Source organism: Ascaphus truei, chromosome 3 (genome assembly GCF_040206685.1).
Source record: "Ascaphus truei isolate aAscTru1 chromosome 3, aAscTru1.hap1, whole genome shotgun sequence".
Taxonomy (NCBI): domain Eukaryota; kingdom Metazoa; phylum Chordata; class Amphibia; order Anura; family Ascaphidae; genus Ascaphus; species Ascaphus truei.
Genome location: NC_134485.1, coordinates 154,381,255 through 154,398,635, shown reverse-complemented (window position 1 = coordinate 154,398,635; position 17,381 = coordinate 154,381,255).

Sequence of the window (17,381 nt, the reverse complement as noted above, 5' to 3'; positions counted from 1 at the left end):
GTGAACAATGGGAAGATCATGGTGAACGCTGGAGAAAATGAAGAACGATTTGAAGATCATGGGGGATGCCCAGAAAATGGGGAATGGTGGGAAGATCATGGGGGATGCTGGGGAAAATGGAGAATGATGGGAATATCATGGGGACACCAGGGAAAATGGGGAACGATGGGAAGATCATGGAGGATGCTGGAGAAAATGGGGTACGATGGGAAGATCATGGGGGATGCTGGGGAAAATGGGGAAGGATGGGAAGATTATGGGGGATGCTGGGGAAAATGGGGAATGATGGGAAGATCATGGGGACGCTGGGGAAAATAGGGAATGATGGGAAGATCATGGGGGACGCCGGGGAAAATGGGGAACGATGGGAAGATCATGAGGGATGCTGGAGAAAATGATTGAACGATGGGAAGATCATAGGGGATGCTGGGGAAAATGGGGAACTATGGGAAGATCATGGGGGACGCTGGGGAAAATGGGGAACAATGGGAAGATCATGGGGGACACTGGGGAAAATGGGGAATGATAGGAAGATCATGGGGGATGCTGGGGAAAATGGGGAATTATGAGAAGATCATGGGGGACGCTGGGGAAAATGGGGAATGATGGGAAGATCATGGGGGACGCTGGGGGAAATGGGGAATGATGGGAAGATCATGGGGGATGCTGGGGAAAATGGGGAACGATGGGAAGATCATGGGGGATGCTGGGGAAAATGGGGAACGATGGGAAGATCATGGGGGATGCTGGGGAAATGGGGAAGGATGGGAAGATCATGGGGGATGTAGGGGGAAATGGGAACGATGGAAAGATCATGGGGGACACTGGGGAAAATGGGGAACGATGGGAAGATCATGGAGACGCTGGGGAAAATGGGGAATGATAGGAAGATCATGGGGGATGCTGGCTAAAATGGGGAATGATAGGAAGATCATGGGGGATGCTGGGGAAAATGGGGAATTATGGGAAGATCATGGGGGACACTGGGGAAAATGGGGAATGATGGGAAGATCATGGGGGACGCTGGGGGAAATGGGGAATGATGGGAAGATCATGGGGGATGCTGGGGAAAATGGGGAACGATGGGAAGATCATGGGGACGCTGGGGAAAATAGGGCATGATGGGAAGATCATGGGGACGCTGGGGAAGATGGGGAACAATGGGAAGATCATGGGGGACGCTGTGAAAAATGGAGAATGATGGGAATATCATGGGGGATGCTGGGGAAATGGGGAAGGATGGGAAGATCATGGGTGACGCTGGGGAAAATGGGGAGCGATGGGAATTTCATGGGGGACGCTGGGGAAAATGGGGAAGGATGGGAAGATCATGGGGACTCCGGGGAAAATGGGTAACGATGGAAAGATCATGGGGGACGCCAGCGAAAATGAGGAATGATGGGAAGATCATGGGGGACGCCAGGGAAAATGGGGAATGATGGGAAGATCATGGGGGACATGGGGAAAATGGGGAACGATGTGAAGATCTTGGGGGATGCGGGGGGAAATGGGGAAGGATGGGAAGATCATTGGGGTAGCTGGGGGAAATGGTTGAACGATGGGAAGATCATGGAGACGCTGGGGAAAATGGGGAACTATGGGAAGATCATGGGGGACATGGGGAAAATGGGGAACGATGTGAAGATCTTGGGGGATGCGGGGGGAAATGGGGAAGGATGGGAAGATCATGGGGGATGTAGGGGGAAATGGGAACGATGGGAAGATCATGGGGGACACTGGGGAAAATGGTGAACGATGGGAAGATCATGGGGGATGATGGGGAAAATGGTTGAACGATGGGAAGATCATGGAAACGCTGGGGAAAATGGGGAACTATGGGAACATCATGGGGGACGCTGGGGAAAATGTGGAATGATGGAAGATCATGGGGGATGCTGGGGAAAATGAGGAACGATGGGAAGATCATGGGGGACGCTTTGGAAAATGGGGAACGATGGGAAGATCATGGGGGATGCTTGGGAAAATGGGGAACGATGGGAAGATCACGGGAGATGCTGGGGAAAATGGGGAACGATGGGAAGATCATGGGGATGCCAGGGAAAATAGGGAACAATGGGAAGATCATGGAGGACGCTGGGGAAAATGGGGAATGATGGGAAGATCATGGGGGACACTGGGGAAAATGGGGAAGGATGAGTAGATTATGGGGGACTCTAGGGAAAATGGGTAACGATGGGAAGATCATGGGGGACGCCGGGGAAAATGGGGACGATGGGAAGATCATGAGGGACGCTGGGGAAAATGGTGAACGATGGGAAGATCATGGTGAATGCTGGAGAAAATGAAGAACGATGGGAAGATCATGGAGGATGCTGGAGAAAATGGGGTACGATGGGAAGATCATGGGGGATGCTGGGGAAAATGGGGAAGGATGGGAAGATTATGGGGGATGCTGGGGAAAATGGGGAATGATGGGAAGATCATGGGGACGCTGGGGAAAATAGGGAATGATGGGAAGATCATGGGGGACGCCGGGGAAAATGGGGAACGATGGGAAGATCATGAGAGATGCTGGGGAAAATGATTGAACGATGGGAAGATCATAGGGGATGCTGGGGAAAATGGGGAACTATGGGAAGATCATGGGGGACGCTGGGGAAAATGGGGAACAATGGGAAGATCATGGGGGACACTGGGGAAAATGGGGAATGATAGGAAGATCATGGGGGATGCTGGGGAAAATGGGGAATTATGAGAAGATCATGGGGGACGCTGGGGAAAATGGGGAATGATGGGAAGATCATGGGGGACGCTGGGGGAAATGGGGAATGATGGGAAGATCATGGGGGATGCTGGGGAAAATGGGGAACGATGGGAAGATCATGGGGGATGCTGGGGAAAATGGGGAACGATGGGAAGATCATGGGGGATGCTGGGGAAATGGGGAAGGATGGGAAGATCATGGGGGATGTAGGGGGAAATGGGAACGATGGAAAGATCATGGGGGACACTGGGGAAAATGGGGAACGATGGGAAGATCATGGAGACGCTGGGGAAAATGGGGAATGATAGGAAGATCATGGGGGATGCTGGCTAAAATGGGGAATGATAGGAAGATCATGGGGGATGCTGGGGAAAATGGGGAATTATGGGAAGATCATGGGGGACACTGGGGAAAATGGGGAATGATGGGAAGATCATGGGGGACGCTGGGGGAAATGGGGAATGATGGGAAGATCATGGGGGATGCTGGGGAAAATGGGGAACGATGGGAAGATCATGGGGACGCTGGGGAAAATAGGGCATGATGGGAAGATCATGGGGACGCTGGGGAAGATGAGGAACAATGGGAAGATCATGGGGGACGCTGTGAAAAATGGAGAATGATGGGAATATCATGGGGGATGCTGGGGAAATGGGGAAGGATGGGAAGATCATGGGTGATGCTGGGGAAAATGGGGAGCGATGGGAATTTCATGGGGGACGCTGGGGAAAATGGGGAAGGATGGGAAGATCATGGGGACTCCGGGGAAAATGGGTAACGATGGAAAGATCATGGGGGACGCCAGCGAAAATGAGGAATGATGGGAAGATCATGGGGGACGCCGGGGAAAATGGGGAACGATGGGAAGATAATGGGGGATGCTGGGGAAAATGATTGAACGATGGGAAGATCATGGGGGATGCTGGGGAAAATGGGGAACTATGGGAAGATCATGGAGGATGCTGGGGAAAATGGGGAACAATGGGAAGATCATGGGGGACACTGTTGAAAATGGGGAATGATAGGAAGATCATGGGGGATGCTGGGGAAAATGGGGAATTATGGGAAGATCATGGGGGACGCTGTGGAAAATGGGGAATGATGGGAAGATCATGGGGAACGCTGGGGGAAATGGGGAATGATGGGAAGATCATGGGGGATGCTGGGGAAAATGGGGAACGATGGGAAGATCATGGGGGATGCTGGGGAAAATGGGGAACGATGGGAAGATCATGGGGGATGCTGGGGAAATGGGGAAGAATGGGAAGATCATGGGGGATGTAGTGGGAAATGGGAATGATGGAAAGATCATGGGGGACACTGGGGAAAATGGGGAACGATGGGAAGATCATGGAGATGCTGGGGAAAATGGGGAATGATAGGAAGATCATGGGGGACATGGGGAAAATGGGGAACGATGGGAAGATCATGGGGACGCGGGGGGACATGGGGAACGATGGGAAGATCATGGGGGACGCCGGGGAAAATGGGGACGATGGGAAGATCATGGGGGACGCTGGGGAAAATGGGGAACGATGGGAAGATCATGTGGAACGCTGGGGAAAATGAAGAACGATTTGAAGATCATGGGGGATGCCCAGAAAATGGGGAATGGTGGGAAGATCATGGGGGATGCTGGGGAAAATGGAGAATGATGGAAAGATCATGGGGACACCAGGGAAAATGGGCAACGATGGGAAGATCATGGGGGATGCTGGGCAAAATGGGGAAGGATGTTAAGACCATAGGGGACGCTGGGGAAAATGTGGAATGATGGAAGATCATGGGGGATGCTGGGGAAAATGAGGAACGATGGGAAGATAATGGGTGACGCTTTGGAAAATGGGGAACGATGGGAAGATCACGGGAGATGCCAGGAAAATGGGGAACGATGGGAAGATCATGGGGATGCCAGGGAAAATAGGGAACTATGGGAAGATCATGGGGGATGCTGGGGAAAATGGGGAATGATGGGAAGATCATGGGGGACACTGGGGAAAATGGGGAAGGATGAGTAGATCATGAGGGACGCTGGGGAAAATGGTGAATGATGGGAAGATCATGGGGAACGCTGGGGAAAATGAAGAACGATTTGAAGATCATGGGGGATGCCCAGAAAATGGGGAATGGTGGGAAGATCATGGGGGATGCTGGGGAAAATGGAGAATGATGGGAAGATCATGGGGACACCAGGGAAAATGGGGAACGATGGGAAGATCATGGGGGATGCTGGGCAAAATGGGGAAGGATGGGAAGACCATGGGGGATGCTGAAGAAAATGGGGTATGATGGGAAGATCATGGGGGACGCTGGGGAAAATAGGGAATGATGGTTAGATCATGGGGACGCTGGGGAAGATGGGGAACAATGGGAAGATCATGGGGGACGCTGTGAAAAATGGAGAATGATGGGAATATCATGGGGGATGCTGGGGAAATGGGGAACGATGGGAAGATCATGGGTGACGGTGGGGAACATGGGGAACGATGGGAAGATCATGGGGGATGCTGGGGAAAATGGGGAAGGATGGGAAGATCATGGGGGACTCCGGGGAAAATGGGTAACGATGGAAAGATCATGGGGGACGCCAGCGAAAATGAGGAATGATGGGAAGATCATGGGGGACGCCGGGGAAAATGGGGAACGATGAGAAGATCATGGGGGATGCTGGGGAAAATGATTGAACGATGGGAAGATCATGGAGACGCTGGGGAAAATGGGGAACTATGGGAAGATCATGGGGGATACTGGGGAAAATGGGGAACAATGGGAAGATCATGGGGGACGCTGGGGGAAATGGGGAATGATGGGAAGATCATGGGGGAGGTTGGGGAAAATGGGGAATTATGGGAAGATCATGGGGCACGCTGGGGAAAATGGGGAATGATGGGAAGATCATGGGGGATGCTGGGGGAAATGGGGAATGATGGGAAGATCATGGGGGATGCTGGGGAAAATGGGGAACGATGGGAAGATCATGGGGGATGTAGGGGGTAATGGGGAAGGATGGGAAGATCATGGGGGTCGCTTTGGAAAATGGGGAATGATGGGAAGATAATGGGGTACACTGGGGAAAATGGAGAAGGATGAGTAGATCATGGGGGACACTAGGGAAAATGGGTAACGATGGGAAGATCATGGGGGACGCCGGGGAAAATGGGGAACGATGGGAAGATCATGGGGGACGCTGGAGAAAATGGGGAACGATGTGAAGATCATAGGGGATGCTTGGGAAAATGAAGAACGATGGGAAGATCATGGGGGTAGCCCGGGAAAATGGGGAATGATGGGAAGATCATGGGGGACGCTGGGAAAAATGGGGAATGATGGGAAGATTATGGGGGATGCTGGAGAAAATGGGGAACGATGGGAAGATCATGGGGGATGCTGTGAAAAATGGAGAATGATGGGAATATCATAGGGGATGCTGGGGAAATGGGGAATGATGGGAAGATTTACCCAGCGTCCCCCATGATCTTCACATCGTTCCCCATTTTCCCTAGCGTCCCCCATGATCTTCCCATCGTTCCCCATTTTCCCCAGTGTCCCCCATGATCTTCCCATCGTTCCCCATTTTCCCCAGTGCCCCAATGATCTTCCCATTGTTCCCCATTTTCCCCAGCGTCCCCCATCATCTTCCCATCATTCCCCATTTTCCCCAACATCCCCCATGATCTTCCCATCGTTCCCCATTTTCCCCAGCTTCCCCCAGGATCTTCCCATCATTCCCCATTTTCCCCAGCATCCTCCATGATCTTCCCATTGTTCCCCATTTTCCCCAGCTTCCCCCAGGATCTTCCCATCGTTCCCCATTTTCCCCAGCATCCCCAATGATCTTCCCATCGTTCCCCATTTTCTAAAGCGTCCCCCATGATCTTCACATTGTTCCCCATTTTCTCTAGCATCCCCCATGATCTTCCCATCGTTCCCCATTTTCCCCAGTGACCCCCATGATCTTCCCATCGTTCCCCATTTTCCCGAGTGCCCCCATGATCTTCCCATTTTTCCCCATTTTCCCCAGCGTCCCCCATGATCTTCCATCATTCCCCATTTTCCCCAGTGTCTCCCATGATCTTCCCATGGTTCCCCATTTTCCCGGGCATCCCCCATGATCTTCCCATCATTCCCCATTTTCCCCAGCGTCCCCCATGATCTTGCCATCATTCCTCATTTTCCCCAGCATCCCCCATGGTCTTCCCATCGTTCCCCATTTTCCCTAGCAACCCCCATGATCTTCCCATCGTTCCCCATTTTCCCCAGCGTCCCCCGTTATCTTCCCATCATTCCTCATTTTCCTCAGCATCCCCCATGGTCTTCCCATAGTTCCCCATTTTCTCGGGGGTCCCCCATGATCTTCCCATCATTCCCCATTTTCCCCTGTGTCTCCCATGATCTTCCCATGGTTCTCCATTTTCCCGGGCATCCCCCATGATCTTCCCATCATTCCCCATTTTCCCCAGCGTCCCCCGTGATCTTCCCATCATTCCTCATTTTCCCCAGCATCCCACATGGTCTTCCCATAGTTCCCCATTTTCTCCAGCGTCCCCATGATCTTCCCATCATTCCCCATTTTCCCCAGCTTCCCCCATGATCTTCCCATCGTTCCCCATTTTCCACAGTGTCCCCCATTATCTTACCATCATTCCCTATTTTCCCGGGCATCCCTCATGATTTTCCCATCGTACCCCATTTTCCCCAGCATCCCCCATGATCTTCCCACTGTTCCCCATTTTCCACATCATCCCCCATGATCTTCCCATTGTTCCCCATTTTCCCTAGCGTCCCCATGATCATCCCATCGTTCCCCATTTTCCCCAGTGTCCCCCATGATCTACCCATCATTCCCCATTTTCCCCAGTGCCCCAATGATCTTCCCATGGGGATGACCGGGAAAATGGGGAACGATGGGAAGATCATGGGGGACGACCGGTAAAATGGGGAACAATGGGAAGATCATGGGGGCACTGGGGATAATGGGGAACGATGGGAAGATCATGGGGGACACTGGGGAAAATGGGGAACGACGGGAAGATCATGGGGGACGCTAGGGAAAATGGGGAACGTTGGGAAGATCATGGGGGACGCTGGGGAAAATGGGGAACGATGGGAAGATCATGGGGGATGCTGGGGAAAATAGGGAATGATGGGAAGATCATGGGGGACGCTGGGGAAAATGGGTAACGATGGGAAGATCATGGGGGATGCTGGGGAAAAAGGGGAACGATGGGAAGACCATGGGGGATGCTGGGGAAAATGGGGAGCAATAGGAAGATCATGGGGGCACTGGGGAAAATGGGGAACGATGGGAAGATCATGGGGGACGCTAGGGAAAATGGGGAATGATGGGAAGATCATGGTGGACGCTGGGGGAAATGGGGAACGATGGGAAGATCATGGGGGACCCCCGAAAAAATGGGGAATGATGGGAAGATAATGGGGGATGCTGGGGAAAATGGGGAACGATGGAAGATCATGGGGGACGCTTGGGGAAAATGGGGAACAATGGGAAGATCATGGGGGCACTGGGGAAAATGGGGAACGATGGGAAGATCATGGGGGACACTGGGGAAAATGGGGAACGATGGGAAGATCATGGGGGATGCTAGGGAAAATGGGGAACAATGTGAAGATCATGGGGGACGCTGGGGAAAATGGGGAACAGTGGGAAGTTCATGAGGGATGCTGGGGAAAATGGGGAACGATGGGAAGATCATGGGGGATGCTGGGGAAAATGGGGAACGATGGGAAGATCATGGCAGATGCTGGGGAAAATGGGGAACGATGGGAAGATCCTGGGGGAAGCTGGGGAAAATGGGGAACGATGGGAAGATTATGGGGACGCTGGAGAAAATGGGGAACTATGGGAAGACCATGGGGGATGCTGGGGAAAATGAGGAATGATGGGAAGATCACGGGGGATGCTAGGGAAAATGGGGAATGTTGGGAAGATCATGGGGGACCCCCGAGAAAATGGGGAACGATGGGAAGATAATGGGGAATGCTGGGGAAAATGGGGAAGGATGGAATTTCATGGGGTACGCTTGAGAAAATGGGGAACGATGGGAAGATCATGGGGGATGCTGGGGAAAATGAGGAATGATGGCAAAATCATGGGGGAAGCTGGGGAAAATGGGGAACGATGGGAAGATCATGGGGGACGCATAGGAAAATAGGGAATGATGGGAAGATCATGGGGGACGCGGGGAAAATGGTGAACGATGGGAAGATAATGGCAGACTCTGGGGAAAATGGGGAATGATGGGAAGATCATGGGGGACGCTGGGGAAAATAGGGAACAGTGGGAAGATCATGGGGGATGCTGGGGAAAATGGGGAACGATGGGAAGATCATGAGGGACGCCCGGAAAAATAGGAAATGATGGGAATATAATGGGGGACGCTGGGGAAAATGGGGAACGATGGGAAGATCATGGGAGATGCCCGGGAAAATGGGGAACCATGGGAAGATCTTGGGAGACACTGGGGAAAATGGGAAATGATGGGAAGATCATGGGGTACGCTTGGGAATATGGGGAACGATGGGAAGTTCATGGGGGACGCTCGGAAAATGGGGAATGATGGGAAAATCATGGGGGATGCTGGGGAAAATGGGGAAATATGGGAAGATCATGGGGGACGCTGTGGAAAATGGGGAACAATGGGAAGATCATGGGATGCTGGGGAAAATGGGGAATGATGGGAAGATCATGGGGACACTGGAAAAAATGGGGAACTATGGGAAGAGCATGGGGGATGCTGGGGAAAATGAGGAATGATGGGAAGATCATGGGAGACAATGGGGAAAATGGGGAATGATGGGAAGATTATGGGTGACGCTGGGGAAAAGGGGGAATGATGGGAAGGTGATAGGGGATGCTGGGGAAAATGGGGAACGATGGGAAGATCATGGGGGACACTGGGGAAAATGGGGAACGATGGGAAGATCATGGGGGACGCTAGGGAAAATGGGGAACGATGGGAAGATCATGGGGGACGCTGGGGAAAATAGGGAACGTTGGGAAGATCATGGGGGATGCTGAGGAAAATAGGGAACGATGGGAAGATCATGACGGACGCCCGGGAAAATAGGGAATGATGGTAAGATAATGGGGGACACTGTGGAAAATGGGGAACGATGGGAAGATCATGTGGGACGCTGGGTAAAATGGGGAACGATGGGAAGATCATGGGGGACGCTGGGGAAAATGGGGAATGATGGGAAGATCATGGGGGACGCTGGGGAAAATGGGTAACGGTGGGAAGATCATGGGGGATGCTGGGGAAAATGGGGAACGATGGGAAGACCATGGGGGATGCTGGGGAAAATGGGGTACAATAGGAAGATAATGGGGGCACTGGGGAAAATGGGGAACGATGGGAAGATCATGGGGGACACTGGGGAAAATAGGGAACGTTGGGAAGATCATGGGGGATGCTGAGGAAAATAGGGAACGTTGGGAAGATCATGGGGGACGCTGGGGAAAATAGGGAATGATGGGAAGAACATGGGGGATGCTGGGGAAAATGGGGAAAGATGGGAAGATCATGGGGGATGCTGGGGAAAATGGGGAACGATGGGAAGATCATGGGGACGCTGGAGAAAATGGGGAACTATGGGAAGACCATGGGGGATGCTGGGGAAAATGAGGAATGATGGGAAGATCACGGGGGATGCTAGGGAAAATGGGGAATGTTGGGAAGATCATGGGGGACCCCCGAGAAAATGGGGAACGATGGGAAGATAATGGGGAATGCTGGGGAAAATGGGGAAGGATGGAAGTTCATGGGGTACAATTGAGAAAATGGGGAACGATGGGAAGATCATGGGGGATGCTGGGGAAAATGAGGAATGATGGAAAAATCATGGGGGAAGCTGGGGAAAATGGGGAACGATGGGAAGATCATGGGGGACGCATAGGAAAATAGGGAATGATGGGAAGATCATGGGGGACGCTGGGGAAAATGGTGAACGATGGGAAGATAATGGCAGACTCTGGGGAAAATGGGGAATGATGGGAAGATCATGGGGGACGCTGGGGAAAATGGGGAACAGTGGGAAGATCATGGGGGATGCTGGGGAAAATGGGGAACGATGGGAAGATCATGAGGGACGCCCGGAAAAATAGGAAATGATGGGAATATAATGGGGGATGTTGGGGAAAATGGGGAACGATGGGAAGATCATGGGGGATGCTGGGGAAAATGAGGAATGATGGGAAGATCATGGGGGACGCTGGGGAAAATGGGGAACGATGGGAAGATCATGGGAGATGCCCGGGAAAATGGGGAACCATGGGAAGATCATAGGAAACAATGGGGAAAATGGGGAATGATGGGAAGATTATTGGGGACGCTGGGGAAAAGGGGGAACGATTGGAAGGTGATAGGGGATGCTGGGGAAAATGGGGAACGATGGGAAGATCATGCGGGAAGCTGGGGAAAATGGGGAACGATGGGAAGATTATGGGTGACGCTGGGGAAAAGGGGGAATGATGGGAAGGTGATAGGGGATGCTGGGGAAAATGGGGAACGATGGGAAGATCATGGGGGACACTGGGGAAAATGGGGAACGATGGGAAAATCATGGGGGACGCTAGGGAAAATGGGGAACGATGGGAAGATCATGGGGGACGCTGGGGAAAATGGGGAATGATGGGAAGATCATGGGGGACGCTGGGGAAAATGGGTAACGGTGGGAAGATCATGGGGGATGCTGGGGAAAATGGGGAACGATGGGAAGACCATGGGGGATGCTGGGGAAAATGGGGAACAATAGGAAGATAATGGGGGCACTGGGGAAAATGGGGAACGATGGGAAGATCATGGGGGACACTGGGGAAAATAGGGAACGTTGGGAAGATCATGGGGGATGCTGAGGAAAATAGGGAACGTTGGGAAGATCATGGGGGACGCTGGGGAAAATAGGGAATGATGGGAAGAACATGGGGGATGCTGGGGAAAATGGGGAAAGATGGGAAGATCATGGGGGATGCTGGGGAAAATGGGGAACGATGGGAAGATCATGGGGACGCTGGAGAAAATGGGGAACTATGGGAAGACCATGGGGGATGCTGGGGAAAATGAGGAATGATGGGAAGATCACGGGGGATGCTAGGGAAAATGGGGAATGTTGGGAAGATCATGGGGGACCCCCGAGAAAATGGGTAACGATGGGAAGATAATGGGGAATGCTGGGGAAAATGGGGAAGGATGGAAGTTCATGGGGTACAATTGAGAAAATGGGGAACGATGGGAAGATCATGGGGGATGCTGGGGAAAATGAGGAATGATGGAAAAATCATGGGGGAAGCTGGGGAAAATGGGGAACGATGGGAAGATCATGGGGGACGCATAGGAAAATAGGGAATGATGGGAAGATCATGGGGGACGCTGGGGAAAATGGTGAACGATGGGAAGATAATGGCAGACTCTGGGGAAAATGGGGAATGATGGGAAGATCATGGGGGACGCTGGGGAAAATGGGGAACAGTGGGAAGATCATGGGGGATGCTGGGGAAAATGGGGAACGATGGGAAGATCATGAGGGACGCCCGGAAAAATAGGAAATGATGGGAATATAATGGGGGATGTTGGGGAAAATGGGGAACGATGGGAAGATCATGGGGGATGCTGGGGAAAATGAGGAATGATGGGAAGATCATGGGGGACGCTGGGGAAAATGGGGAACGATGGGAAGATCATGGGAGATGCCCGGGAAAATGGGGAACCATGGGAAGATCATGGGAGACAATGGGGAAAATGGGGAATGATGGGAAGATTATGGGGGACGCTGGGGAAAAGGGGGAACGATGGGAAGGTGATAGGGGATGCTGGGGAAAATGGGGAACGATGGGAAGATCATGGGGGAAGCTGGGGAAAATGGGGAACGATGGGAAGATTATGGGTGACGCTGGGGAAAAGGGGGAATGATGGGAAGGTGATAGGGGATGCTGGGGAAAATGGGGAACGATGGGAAGATCATGGGGGACACTGGGGATAATGGGGAACGATGGGAAAATCATGGGGGACGCTAGGGAAAATGGGGAACGATGGGAAGATCATGACGGACGCCCGGGAAAATAGGGAATGATGGTAAGATAATGGGGGACACTGTGGAAAATGGGGAACGATGGGAAGATCATGTGGGACGCTGGGTAAAATGGGGAACGATGGGAAGATCATGGGGGACGCTGGGGAAAATGGGGAATGATGGGAAGATCATGGGGGACGCTGGGGAAAATGGGTAACGGTGGGAAGATCATGGGGGATGCTGGGGAAAATGGGGAACGATGGGAAGACCATGGGGGATGCTGGGGAAAATGGGGAACAATAGGAAGATCATGGGGGCACTGGGGAAAATGGGGAACGATGGGAAGATCATGGGGGACACTGGGGAAAATAGGGAACGTTGGGAAGATCATGGGGGATGCTGAGGAAAATAGGGAACGTTGGGAAGATCATGGGGGACGCTGGGGAAAATAGGGAACGATGGGAAGAACATGGGGGATGCTGGGGAAAATGGGGAAAGATGGGAAGATCATGGGGGATGCTGGGGAAAATGGGGAACGATGGGAAGATCATGGGGACGCTGGAGAAAATGGGGAACTATGGGAAGACCATGGGGGATGCTGGGGAAAATGAGGAATGATGGGAAGATCACGGGGGATGCTAGGGAAAATGGGGAATGTTGGGAAGATCATGGGGGACCCCCGAGAAAATGGGGAACGATGGGAAGATAATGGGGAATGCTGGGGAAAATGGGGAAGGATGGAAGTTCATGGGGTACGCTTGAGAAAATGGGGAACGATGGGAAGATCATGGGGGATGCTGGGGAAAATGAGGAATGATGGAAAAATCATGGGGGAAGCTGGGGAAAATGGGGAACGATGGGAAGATCATGGGGGACGCATAGGAAAATAGGGAATGATGGGAAGATCATGGGGGACGCTGGGGAAAATGGTGAACGATGGGAAGATAATGGCAGACTCTGGGGAAAATGGGGAATGATGGGAAGATCATGGGGGACGCTGGGGAAAATGGGGAACAGTGGGAAGATCATGGGGGATGCTGGGGAAAATGGGGAACGATGGGAAGATCATGAGGGACGCCCGGAAAAATAGGAAATGATGGGAATATAATGGGGGATGTTGGGGAAAATGGGGAACGATGGGAAGATCATGGATGACCCCCGAGAAAATGGGGAATGATGGGAAGATCATTGGGGACACTGGGGAAAATGGGGAATGATGGGAATATCATGGGTGACGCTGGGGAAAATGAGGAACGATGGGAAGATCATGGGGGACGCTGGGAAAAATGGGGAATGATGGGAAGATAATGGGGGATGCTGGGGAAAATGGGGAACAATGGGAAGATCATGGGGTATGCTGGGGAAAATGGGGAACGATGGGAAGATCATGGGGGATGCTCGGAAAATGGGGAATGATGGGAAAATCATGGGGGATGCTGGGGAAAATGGGGAAATATGGGAAGATCATGGGGGACGCTGTGGAAAATGGGGAACGATGGGAAGATCATGGGGGATGCTGGGGAAAATGGGGAACGATGAGAAGATCATGGGGGACGCTGGGGAAAATGGGGAACGATGGGAAGATCATGGGAGATGCCTGGGAAAATGGGGAACCATGGGAAGATCTTGGGAGACACTGGGGAAAATGGGAAATGATGGGAAGATCATGGGGTACGCTTGGGAATATGGGGAACGATGGGAAGTTCATGGGGGACGCTCGGAAAATGGGGAATGATGGGAAAATCATGGGGGATGCTGGGGAAAATTGGGAAATATGGGAAGATCATGGGGGACGCTGTGGAAAATGGGGAACAATGGGAAGATCATGGGATGCTGGGGAAAATGGGGAATGATGGGAAGATCATGGGGACACTGGAGAAAATGGGGAACTATGGGAAGAGCATGGGGGATGCTGGGGAAAATGAGGAATGATGGGAAGATCATGGGGGACGTGGGGAAAATGGGGAACGATGGGAAGATCATGGGACATGCCCGGGAAAATGGGGAACCATGGGAAGATCATGGGAGACAATGGGGAAAATTGGAAATGATGGGAAGATCATGGGGGATGCTGGGGAAAATGGGAAATGATGGGAAGATCATGGGGTACGCTTGGGAATATGGGGAACGATGGGAAGTTCATGGGGGATGCTGGGGAAAATGGGGAATGATGGTAAGATAATGGGGGACACTGTGGAAAATGGGGAACGATGGGAAGATCATGGGGGACGCTGGGTAAAATGGGGAACGATGGGAAGATCATGGGGGACGCTGGGGAAAATGGGGAATGATAGGAAGATCATGGGGGATGCTGGAGAAAATGGGGAACTATGGGAAGACCATGGGGGATGCTGGGGAAAATGAGGAATGATGGGAAGAACACAGGGGACGCTGGGGAAAATAGGGGAACGATGGGAAGATCATAGGGGACCCCCGAGAAAATGGGGAACGATGGGAAGATAATGGGGAATGCTGGGGAAAATGGGGAAGGATGGAAGATCATGGGGGACACTGGGGAAAATGGGGAATGATGGGAAGATCATGGGGTACGCTTGAGAAAATGGGGAACGATGGGAAGATCATGGGGATGCTGGAGAAAATGGGGAACTATGGGAAGACCATGGGGGATGCTGGGGAAAATGAGGAATGATGGCAAGATCATGGGGGACGCTGGGGAAAATGGGGAATGATGGGAAGATCATGGGGGACGCATGGGAAAATAGGGAATGATGGGAAGATCATGGGGGACGCTGGGTAAAATGGGTAACGATGGGAAGATCATGGGGGATGCTGGGGAAAATTGGGAACGATGGGAAGATCATGGGGACGCTGGAGAAAATGGGGAACTATGGGAAGACCATGGGGGATGCTGGGGAAAATGAGTAATGATGGCAAGATCATGGGGGACGCTGGGGAAAATGGGGAACGATGGGAAGATCATGGGGGATGCCCGGGAAAATGGGGAACCATGGGAGGATCATGGGAGACATTGGGGAAAATGGGGAAAGATGGGAAGATCATGGGGGACCCCCGAGAAAATGGGGAACGATGGGAAGATAATGGGGAATGCTGGGGAAAATGGGGAATGATGGAAGATCATGGGGGACACTGGGGAAAATGGGGAATGATGGGAAGATCATGGGGTACGCTTGAGAAAATGGGGAACGATGGCAAGATCATGGCAGATGCTGGGGAAAATGGGGAACAATGGGAAGATCATGGGGGATGCTCGGGAAAATGGTGAACCATGGTAAGATCATGGGAGACACTGGGGAAAATGGGGAACGATGGGAAGATCATGGGGGACGCCCGGGAAAATGGGGAACGATGGGAAGATAATGGGGGATGCTGGGTATAATGGGGAACGATGGAAGATCATGGGGGACACTTGGGAAATGGGGAATGATGGGAAGATCATGGGGGACTACCGAGGAAATGGGGAACGATGGGAAGATAATGGGGGATGCTGGGGAAAATGGGGAATGATGGAAGATCATGGGGGACGCTGGGGATTTTAGGGAACAATGGGAAGATAATGGGAGACACTGGGGTGAATGGGGAACGATGGGAAGATCATGGATGACCCCTGAGAAAATGGGGAATGATGGGAAGATCATTGGGGACACTGGGGAAAATGGGGAATGATGGGAATATCATGGGGACGCTGGGGAAAATGAGGAACGATGAGAAGATCATGGGGGATGCTGGGGAAAATGGGGAACGATGGGAAGATCATGGGGGACGATCGGAAAATGGGGAATGATGGGAAGATCATGGGGACACTGGAGAAAATGGGAAACTATGGGAAGAGCATGGGGGATGCTGGGGAAAATGAGGAATGATGGGAAGATCATGGGGGACGCTGGGGAAAATGGGGAACGATGGGAAGATCATGGTAGATGCCCTGGAAAATGGGGAACCATGGGAAGATCATGGGAGACACTGGGGAAAATGGGAAATGATGGGAAGATTATGGGGGATGCTGGGGAAAATGGGAAATGATGGGAAGATCATGGGGTACGCTTGGGAATATGGGGAACGATGGGAAGTTCATGGGGGATGCTGGGGAAAATGGGGAATGATGGGAAGATCATGGGGGACACTTGGGAATATGGGGAACGATGGGAAGTTCATGGGGGATGCTGGGGAAAATGGGGAATGATGGGAAGATCATGGGAGACACTGGGGAAAATGGGAAATGATGGGAAGATTATGGGGGATGCTGGGGAAAATGGGAAATGATGGGAAGTTCATGGGGGATGCTGGGGAAAATGGGGAACGATGGGAAGAACATGGGGGACGCTGGGGAAAATGGGGAACGATGGGAAGATAATGGCAGACACTGGGGAAAAAGGGGAACGATGGGAAGATCATGGGAGACACTGTGGAAAATGGGGAACGATGGGAAGATCATGGGTGACGCTGGGGAAAGGGGGAACGATGGGAAGATAATGGCAGATGCTGGGGAAAATGGAGAACGATGGGAATATCATGGGGGACGCTGCGGAAAATGGGGAACAATGGGAAGATCATGGGGGATGATGGTGAAAATAGGGAACAGTGGGAAGAACATGGCAGACGCTGGGGAAAATGGGGAATAATGGGAAGATCATTGGGGAAATTGGGG